At 38.2% G+C, this 9,188-nt stretch overlaps 1 long non-coding RNA gene across 3 annotated transcripts in view; it reads right to left on the bottom strand.

Moving 5' to 3' along the window:
• Positions 1–4,599: 4,599 nt before the first annotated feature.
• The window catches only part of LOC102902054, a 110,579-nt gene continuing 105,990 nt past the window's right edge, over positions 4,600–9,188 (bottom strand). For all 3 annotated transcript variants that reach the window (XR_006583054.1, XR_002744357.2, XR_006583055.1), the window contains one exon: positions 4,600–8,399. This is a non-coding gene — a long non-coding RNA (uncharacterized LOC102902054). The remainder of the gene's footprint in view (positions 8,400–9,188) is intronic.

Raw genomic sequence — 9,188 nt, 5'->3', positions numbered from 1 at the left:
TTGTAAAACATTTTCTCAGACACCTACAGGTCATTGAAAATCTTTCAAATTCTTGACATCAGGCAGTGGGCAAGGGCAGAGTAAAAGAGACAAGAAAACAATTCCTCCTGCTTAAAATTTTTGCCCTTGGCTATCTCTGATGCTAGACATATAGCAGGTGCTTGATGAAAACTTGTTGAATGATTGACTGATTGATTATAGCTGAAGTTCAAATGTTTTCTGTCATAGCAGGTGATAAAAATACCTGCTAAAATTTTCATCTTCTGCAAAAACTTTCTTATGAAGTCAAGTTTTGTCCTGACAACTAACCCACACGAGACTGATGTCACTCCTCATGAAAACCTTCAAAATTTCTTGTATGCATATCTTTATATTCTAAATGCATCCATTAATGTTTACGTAGTGTTTGCTCATGCTTTATGCCCCTTCCTTCATATGTTGATTTTCTCAAAGTGAGACAAAAGCCTTTTATCCCTGAACTAAAAAACCGTACATTTGTGCTTCTATAAACCAGGAAATTTGATTAATTGGTTTTCAGCAGGACAATGATCATTAACATTAACCATGATCACCTGGAGGCAGTGAAAGTTTTGGGGCTCCTTCTGAAATCTAATCCAATGACAAAGTTACATCTGGTGTCACGCTAGTATCAAGCATGGATAACCATATTCATACGTTCTCCAGCTTTCAGTGGGAAGAGCCTTTCAGACTAATATATTTCAAGTGAAATGCAAGGATCTCTTTAAAAAAAATCTGGTAAAATGTGTCTGGATACAAACAGGGACAGAAATCATCTTCCTCATAGAGCACCTATTCCATTTCTGAAGAAGTCTAATTCTTAGAATGCACTTCCATTTACTGAGCCAAAATCAGATTCCCTGAACTTCAAACATTGATCCTGGCTCTAGCCTCTAGTGTTTCAAAGATTTAATCTAATCCCTCTTCAAATATTGAATAGCAGCCATGGTTCCCTCTAGGTATTTTCCAGTACAGCCTATAAACCTGACTAAATCTGTATCATCCAGCACATGTGTCTCTTAACCACAAGGACATCATGAGAGATCACTTCAAAGGCACTGCTCACGTACTAATGCCAGTACGTCTGTAACCACCAATTAAATAAGCGAAGTGAATTGGTCATGATTGCTGCTGAGGAACTCATGTTGGCTGTTAGTGATCACTGCCTGCTTTTGGGTGCACATACGCAATCTGCTTAATAATTCATTTGGCACTTGGCTCATTTTTGTTTCCAGAATCTATCTTTCATTCTATATTAGTCACAATTCAACTGGGGAGGGTGAGTCTTAGTATTTAAAACAGTGGAAGGGAGTGGATTTAGTACAGGGAATTGGTTACACAGACACCGAAAGGCTCACTGAACAGGGGGTGGTGAGGCAACCGCAGATCAGAAATAGCAGGAAGTCACTAGGACTTCTAGGCTAGAGAATAAAAGGGAGGAGTCTGTGATACCAGGGCCAGGGGTGACGGTCACCTGGAGAAAGACGCAACTGTGACAGGAATGGAGAGCAGGAGTTACAGCTATAGAGAAGACATTACCTGAGACATTTCCAGAGATATCCCCCGAGGCACAGAGAAATAGGGGAAATAACCTGACTTGTCCCTTCCTCCAGCCCTTTACTCTCCCACTGAGCTTCCCACTGGCTTCACCCACTGGAGAGTCAGCTGACACAGAAATCTGGGAAACTGAAACGCAGCCTGCGGAGGTGGGGAGTGCAGAGCAAAGCAGAAGGGCAGAAATGGGTGCCTTTCCACAATACTCCATGACTCTTCAAAGACAACATACTTAAAGAGTATCTCAGTACTTCTGATAATTACCTTAATTACAGCACTTAATTTATTATGGTTTGTTTTGGAGGTTTGTCCTCACATAAATGTCTTCCCTAACCTTGAACAAGCATGACATAACTGTGTTGTTATTGTTGTTGTCATTTGCCTCCACATCTTTGACCAGTGTGTTGCATACAGAAAACAGTAAATTAATATAATTCGTCTGACTCTGGAAAAATCTAATGTTCTCCCCCCCAAAAGCTCCTCTTTTATTATCTCCTCCCGTGTTTGAGGCTCAATTTCTGCTTAATCATGTTTGCGCTATGTTCTTTAGTTTATAGTTAGTGTTAATAAATAATTAACTGGAGTTGAGTAGATCCAGTTTTCCTTCTTAGAGGGTTTACTAGACAGTATCCTCACTTACTGATAGTTTTTCTAACAATACACACCCAATTTTTATTGTTGTGATAAAATGCGTCATGAAAATGTTCAACTGGCATTTAAAGCATATCAAAAGGCCCTTGACATTATACTTTTACTTTTTAAGTAATTCCCTATTTTTCTTTTGAGATTTTAGTATGAGAATATTTATAATGTATCCCTGGCACACATATGTTAGCATTTAAAAGCCAGGTAGCTTTGTAAAATCATCAATCAGCTGACTGAGTTTATGAATTTAACTCATCTTTCCCCAACAAAATGACAGGCTTTAACAGTGACTGACAGAATTGAACGGCAATTGTATCATTGTGTCGATAGAGGATGCACATCCAGCTTTTCCTGACCATCCAAAGTAATCATTTTAATCACTCACACTAGACTGGTCCTTAAATGGCAATATACAGAACTGTTCTATCCCATATAGTAGAGTCTGGCCACGGAAAGCTACCAAAACCTTAAGATGTGGTTCTTCTGAAATCGACATAAGCTATATGCACAAAATACACACCAAATTTCAAAGAACTGGTATGGAGAAAAGAATTCAAAATACCTTATTCATATTTTATATTGACTACGTATTAAAATGCTAACAGTTTGGAAATACTGGGCTCAATAAAAATGTTATTAAAATTAATGTCATCTGTTTCTTTTTATTTCTTAAGTTTAGTTCCAAGAAAATTTAAAAATATATATGTGGCTAGCACTTGTGGCTTTCTTTGTATTTTTTTTGGATAGTGTTAGTCTAGGGCAAATGAAGAAGAGTGTCGGTGGAGACAGGGTGTAGCAACTAAAGGAGAAGTCATCTCTCCTTTTAATTAGTTTTGTAATAGCAACAGATTCAATGTCAGACATTTAGAAGAGACAATACTATTCTCTTCAGTCAAGCAAAACTCCCACTGTGGTTCCTAAGAGTTCTGCCTGAGTGAAACAAATGAGATTAAGCCCATGATGTTTACTTCGTACTAAAACATTTTCTCTTTTCTGAAACTTTCTTAGTATAGTGCTGGCTACCAGGCTGTAGAAATGCAGAATAGAGAAAGGATGAAGGAACAATTTGAAAGTGTTGTTTTGAAACATGTAACTAGTGCTGTCAGCTGCTGGTTCTTTCCATTTTGTACATTTACATTTCCTGACTGTAGTTTAAGAACATTTCACTGCGTGTTACTATCAATCATCCTTAACCTAGAATTGCACTGTACATTAGTAACAGTTAATTGGCATATTTAAAGTAAATAGCTACTTAGTTTTGTTGTGAAGGTTTTGCATACAAATCTATAACACCACACGCTTTGTTTGTTTCGATAGCAAATATCCCTGTCTGCAACATTGCCACTTCTGTCAGTAGATGAATACAGATGCAATCACATTGAAATACCCTGCACACTCGACGACAGCCCAAATGACGTGCAGTGTGTAAGCAGGCACTCTTTGCCCATCAAATGATGCCCGTACAGAGGGAAGAACACAAAGACATGAATAGGAGAGGCAATGTGAAGTTTTAGAAAGATGGTCGAGAAAGGAAAGGGAAAAAATAAAACAGGAATTACCATTTTGCCTACGTGTTTTGTACATGTTAATGAGCTAAGGGAGATTACTTGGCATACATGGTCTTGGACTCTGCCATTTGTTCAAGGCCAGGTTCACACCCAGCAAGCAACATACTTCCCAAAGCCCAGGGAGAAAGATCATTCTGCTCCTCATGCCCTCAGAGACCAGTAACAAGTGGAATTGTCCTCCCTTGGCAGCAGGGCTAAAATGGGAATGGGTTAGGTATTTGATAATAGAAAAATTTTTTTTTAAAAAAGGACCTCTTTCCAACTGTGAAGCTAATACTTCTATGAGATATACCTTAAAAACAAACAATCCACACTGTATTTTTGGTGAATGCCAGTGTCTCCTAGACCCAGAGAGATGAATGTTTACCTGAGTCCCAATATTTCCTTTACTCCCTGCACCAAGGAGTCAAAGAGATCATCTGGTAGGAACGTGGTGTGTGTTTGTGTGTGTGTGTGTGTGTGTGTGTGTGTGTGTTGAATTAGATGAGGTGTCACCCTTTCCCTCAGCCATAATTCTGTAATAGAATTTCCACAGAAGCAACAATAAAAACAATTGTTCCTATGGATCATTTTCACAGCCCATAAAAATCGTATAGACTGACAAAATGTTTAAAATGAAATTAACAAAATCACTAATAATAGTACAATGAGGAATCAGAAATCATAGTGATACTATTGTTAGCACTGAAAACATTATCACAACTCTATTAAGAGGTTAAAGGGAGGGAAAAAAAGGTTTTATGGAGATAACCTGGAAAGAGTTAATCACTACTCATTTCTGATTTTCTTTCTTTGATGAAATTCAAATGTGGAATACCAAACAAACAAAAGCTTTACTTAAAATATCATTTAGATACATCATCATTAAGTAGGCTTTGTGACTGTTTCAATGGGCTAACCCAGCTCCGGCGTTTTTCAAGTGCTCGCAATGTGCCAACACACCCTGCAAAAAGAGAAGTGTTCTGAGCATGTACATGTCCTTCATCTGCTTCCACGGACTACATCTACCTTGAAAGGGAAAAGAAAAACTGCAAACCATATCATCTCAAATAGTAGAAAACGTGAAGAGGGAACTTCTTTTCTCTTTGTAAAACTATCAGGGAGAATTTCCCATCTGTTCTAAATTTCTAATATTGAACTCTTCAGTTGAGATCCACAGTCTTTCATGGCTCATTGCAAATTTCTAAATAGATGTTTTGCCAGCACCAACTGAAAACTAAAAAGCCAGAATTCCTAGTGTTTGCAGGGTTCTTTATCCACTGAGGCTCTCTTATGTGAACTGGTAGCAATGCCATCCATGCTGCTTACCAGGCTTGGGGATGCACATGTCTCCTGATTGCACAGCCCATTCAATTCAGAACTACATCCCACTCCTTCCCAGAGTGATTGTTGTGTTCTTTTCCTTTCACAGTTATCATTAAAGCTCCTGACGGATGGTAACCGCATAGCTAGATTATTGCTGTAACGTCCTCTTTGGGCGTGGATCCATTGTCTTTATTTCAATCCATCTTACATAACATGATGCAGTTATGGACTCTAGAGTGAGGCCTCTTAAACTGTCTGAACATGGTTACTGAACATGGTTTTTATTTCCTCCAATCCATCATGGACTGATACTTAGGTAAACTAAAATAAAATGAACTTCTGGAAAAGTGATCACATGCTTGGATGCCACAGCTATGTCAAATTGCTGTAGAAGTTTCTAAATGCTGACTCTCAATTTCTGTATTTGCCTCATCATAGACCTTTCACACATTTGCTGATCAGAATCAGCGTGCAGACCACATGCTGACGGCACCAATGAACTAAATTCTATCATATCATCCTTATTTTCTAGGCTTACCATTTACATCACTCCAGGCCAAGCACAAAAAGTAAACCTAAAACTAAACCGTCTATTCAGATGAGTTGCATCTAGAAAATACCTGAAAGATTCTTTCTCTCCCACTAAATATCCCCTGATCATAAAGCACGTTAGGATCCTGTAAGTGTTAGATAAAATTGTCAAGGATTTTATGGCAAAGGGGCACCAATACCCTGATCAAAGTTTGGAAGTGCAGGATACTTGAAAACATGGTGGCCACAAAGGGCTTATAGAGAAGCAGAAAAATGACCAAAAAAAATCCCATCCAAGCTTATGAAAGAAAATTGTAACAATATCTTGCAAAAGGGACATAAAAACTATACCGAAGTTCTTGTCACTAAGATGACCAAATTCAGACCTTGAAAGGCTAAATATAGGGAAAAAAAAGTTAAATGAAGTTCTTCTGTGTACTATCCCTTATACCCAATTTTATAAAAGTCATCAAACTGTTCATTTTATGTTATATATAAAAAATATCCAGATGAATTTCTGAAATTTTGACTATATTCACTGATGTCAATATGTTGCAGAGATGCTAAGAGACATCTCGGTGAGATACTCACCTTCCAGCTGTGCCCAGGTATACCATTTGTCTTAAGGACTAAAATTCAGGGATAACAATACCCTCTCATCCATAGGCTCACAGTCATAATAATCTCCTTCTTTCTGGATTCCAATGCTTGAGCCAGATTACTTTTCATACTGTTTCTTCATATACTTTGCAACATGATCACATCGTATTTTTCTTCAAAACTCTGGCAGATTGTTTGGGCTAGAGATAGATGGAGACAAGAGGCACCATCTGGTGCAAGATCTTTATTCCTTGTTAGCACTACAGGAGTTCTGGTATTTTACATGGTTCAGGCAGTAGCAACAAATTTTTTAAATGCATAGATTGAGAAGGTGTAAGATGGTCAAATGGCCCTTGGCACTGTCTAAGCACATCACTAGTTTCGTTGGTGTAGAGTTGGGTTTTTTTGTTTTGGGGTGTTTTTTTCCTCCAATTCAGACAACCAGTGGCATATGGTTTCATGATTCACAAAGATGGTCCTTGACTATAGATTTGACGATCTCAACACAACTTCCAGGCTTGCCAGAGCTGTGTTACAGCAGAGAGAGCAAATAGCTCATGATATTTCTCCTCTGATGAGTAAGCTCCAAAATCACAGGTTTAAATTTGATCTGGGGCTGAAAGAAAAGGAACCATGCCCTCCCATGCCAGTATCCATGCTTTTTCTTTGTCAGAGGTGAGTGTCTATTTCTGCACCATTGATCCATGGCTTCAGGGAACAAAAGCTCAAATAATGCCCAGGTTAATTCTGTTGGCTTATACTGAATATATACGTTTGCTCTTTTCTCTATCTTTCTACTCTTTGGAACCCCAAGCCTTTCCTGAACTTTAGCTATAGTTCTAAAAATCTAGCAACGATTTAATAGAATTTTTTTTCACCTTTCACACACAAAGTCGGTGTTTTCTAATGGAATTAGCTAAGAGTTGGGTGCCAGGAGATTTGCTCAGAAGCTATCACAGCTACCTTGTGAGGATAAGTGAAAAAATGAACTGGAAGGAACAGCGCTTTGGAAACAAACTAAAACATCAGAAAATGGGGCTTATACAAGTTAATCTTGACTGCAATTCAAGAATAAAGTTAAAGGAAACCTCACCTGTTGGCTCCTGATTTCAGAAGGCTCCTTGGAGTTACTGCTGTTGGAGTGTGTTGCCAAAACTTTGAAGTATCTTTCTGATGATCACATTAATGCCATCTTAATCTCTGAACTGTTCTGCCGTTATCCTACACATGTATGGTCCTCATTCTCCTCTATCCTGTCAGCCATTTCCTTTGATTCTTTTAAACCCTCCTGTCTCTTTCACGCTTACTCCATATACTTTCTTACCCGAAGACTCACCTTTTTACAGTTGTATGGGGCCATGAATTACAACTTTTTTCTACTGAGTTCTTTGGTCACTTAGCCCTGCCATCCATCACTTCTCCACTGAAAGCCTCCTTTTTTTGATAACATGAAATGGTGCAGATATCAGTAGGGATGGTTGGAAATGAAGAAGGAAAAGAAGAAATAACCGAACAAAAATAGGGTGCTATGTTGAAAAACGTAGATGTCAATATAACAGCAGATGGTGTAGATAAACTCACTATTAATATGGTCAACTTGGTGCAATTACCACATGGCCGCAACTGTAAACCATACATACAACTCAGAAATATAACAAGCCCTGCAGGCAGTTATTCACTGATGCTCTTTAGTCAAGAGGTATGCCACAATTGATTCTTTTTGTATTTGTCCAACAGGCGGAGTACCTCACAATGTTGATGTCATCTTTCTTCAGAGCTAATGATTTGTGAATAGTCTTATTTTTATGTTAACAGCAAATGATCTCCTTCAAAGTTCAAAGGAAGATATCTGTGTGCTCCTCACACACCTCAGTTTCAAGTCTGTAATGGAAATCTGCTTCTTCTTGGAACACATGCCCCCAAAAGAAGTGAATCTACACCACTCTGTCTTGATAAGTAGGAGAAAGCAATCTCCCTGTAGTCGTTCATTTCTTCTCTACTCTGTATGTTGGGGGTGAAACAGAAGTTGGAGTCCAGGGAATGACCGACCGACAGTATGCTTTAAATTGTAATGACTTCACACAATCCTGGCTTGGGAGAGAAATCCAGAGCTGGTGACAAATTTAGGATCCAAGTTGCTCTCAATAAATAGACCATCTCAAAATCTCCAGTGGTTCCCTGGTGAATATAAAATAAAGGCCATACTTATCAAATTGACATTTAGAGCTCTCCACAATTTGATAGCAACCTATCTGTCCAACGTTTAAACTATTTTCATTCACTAAGCTGAAGTTTCCTGTAGAAAAGTCTACTCACTATCACTTAATAAAACATTACATGGATTCTAGCTTCTGCAGTTTCATTTGCATGTATCCCTTTTTGAGATGCCCACCTCCTTACCTTTCAACTTATCTAAACATCTTCCGTTTAGATCCGTCCTACAGACTCATGCCATCTACGTTTCCTTCCTAGTTGCTTCAGACCTTGATGATCCCTCTCTCCCCTGACCTCCTACACAGCTGATTTCCCACTCTACCCATTAGGCTCTTATTATGGGCTATCTCTGATTGTTAGTTAACATTTTTTACATATGTCCTGTCCTCTCTATGAAATTTTGCTGTGCCAGATGTTATGATTCGGTCCAGAGTGTAAATTCCTTGGAGATAGTCACTCATTTTTTGTGCAACCTTTACAGAAAAGGCACTCATTATATTTGTCAATGGATCATTTTATTGAATTCCTGAATTTTAAATATAAGTACATAATCAATGTTAAATGTTCAACTCCAAATTTCTCTAACTGTAGAGATGTTTGCCAAATTGAGTCTGGCTTTATAAAAGCATATTGCTAGGCATTAATGTAAGCCTGAGATAACACCCTAAAATCTAAGCTAGAAAAATACAGACTGAAAGCCTAAGAAATAGAGATAAAATTAAAAATTTCCTTAAAAAATCTGTAACAAAGACC

The sequence above is a fragment of the Felis catus genome, chromosome A1 (genome assembly GCF_018350175.1).
Source record: "Felis catus isolate Fca126 chromosome A1, F.catus_Fca126_mat1.0, whole genome shotgun sequence".
NCBI classification, from domain to species: domain Eukaryota; kingdom Metazoa; phylum Chordata; class Mammalia; order Carnivora; family Felidae; genus Felis; species Felis catus.
The sequence above is the reverse complement of the archived record's forward strand: the minus strand, read 5'-3'. Positions and strand labels throughout refer to the sequence as shown.